General features: G+C 34.0%; 1 long non-coding RNA gene across 1 annotated transcript; it reads left to right on the top strand.

The window, feature by feature from the left end:
* The first annotated feature begins 285 nt into the window (after window positions 1–285).
* LOC117179124 lies at window positions 286–875 on the top strand. The gene is made up of 3 exons (XR_004467865.1): window positions 286–398; window positions 491–644; window positions 732–875. It is a non-coding gene; the product is annotated as an uncharacterized LOC117179124 (long non-coding RNA).
* The last annotated feature ends 299 nt before the right edge of the window (window positions 876–1,174 follow it).

Genomic DNA, 1,174 nt, shown 5'->3' with positions numbered 1-1,174 from the left:
ATATCTTTGTAGTAATAAATTGAGCAGAAACTTAATTGGTCTATCCTTTCAGAAATTGATGATTTTCGTCATTTACCGACGCGCAACTTGCGCCGTCAAAGTAACTCTTAGGTAATCCGCGAAGAGGGCGCAGTTATCAGCGCAAGTTTTTCACATTCTCTTATTCTATTATCTCCGAAATCTCCCAACCTCATCTCTGCCAAAGGCAGGGTTAAATTACGTGAGGGTTTTTACGTCATTTACGTACGTATATTACAATGAATAGAGGCGGCAGATCGTGGAATCCATGTTGGGAAGAAATTCCATTCTTTGAAAAAAAATGATAAAAATGTTGTGTTTTGTCAGGGATGCAACCTCGTATTATTGAATACGACTACAGAAAGATTATAAAATTACAGGTAAATTTTCAAACGATCCGAACTGAAAATATCTTAAAAATAAACAAACAAATCATTAAAGGATTTTCGCTGATTTCGAAACTTTTTTTCAGAAAAAAGTGCGTTATAATTATGAACGTATTAGAAGAAAACCTGATGCAATTATATGAAAGCAGTCAAAATAATAATTCCAAAATGAGTGGTGTCAGTTTTGATATTCTTGGTGATATTTTGATGTCGAATGAAGTTCTGATAAAAAACAACAATGTAAGTCGGTACACATTAGCATAATTAAAAAAGGTGAGGTTATATAATGCTCTATCCGAGTCCACCATCTGTATTACGTTTTTACAGGTTATTTACGTATAATACATTTTTTACGTATAATACGTCAGAAACCTCGAGTGACGCATCACTGCACAACCCTGGCCAAAGATAGTTTGAGCAAAGATATTATGTCCTAGATACGGTATGAGATTAGTTGCACCACATACCGGTAGTTAGCGCGGCAGGCAAGTTTGTGGTCTTGCATATATATATATATATATATATATATATATATATTGCTTTTAGTTCAGCCACATACTTGTAGAGGCGCGATATGTACCGATTAGTTCCTCCACATACTTGTAGAGGCGCGACAAAGAACCATTTATTCGGTCGCGCCAAATTATAGTGCATTTGAAATCCAAAATAGTAATAATCTAATTTTACTTTATAAGTGAATGGAAAAATAATTTTAATTGAGTAGAAAAGGTCTTGAAAGAATTCGAAAACTCTAAAGACTTTTCAAAATC

Source organism: Belonocnema kinseyi, chromosome 8, assembly GCF_010883055.1.
Source record: "Belonocnema kinseyi isolate 2016_QV_RU_SX_M_011 chromosome 8, B_treatae_v1, whole genome shotgun sequence".
NCBI lineage: Eukaryota > Metazoa > Arthropoda > Insecta > Hymenoptera > Cynipidae > Belonocnema > Belonocnema kinseyi.
Note: the sequence above shows the minus strand (reverse complement) of the source record. Positions and strands in the feature narration are given on the sequence as shown.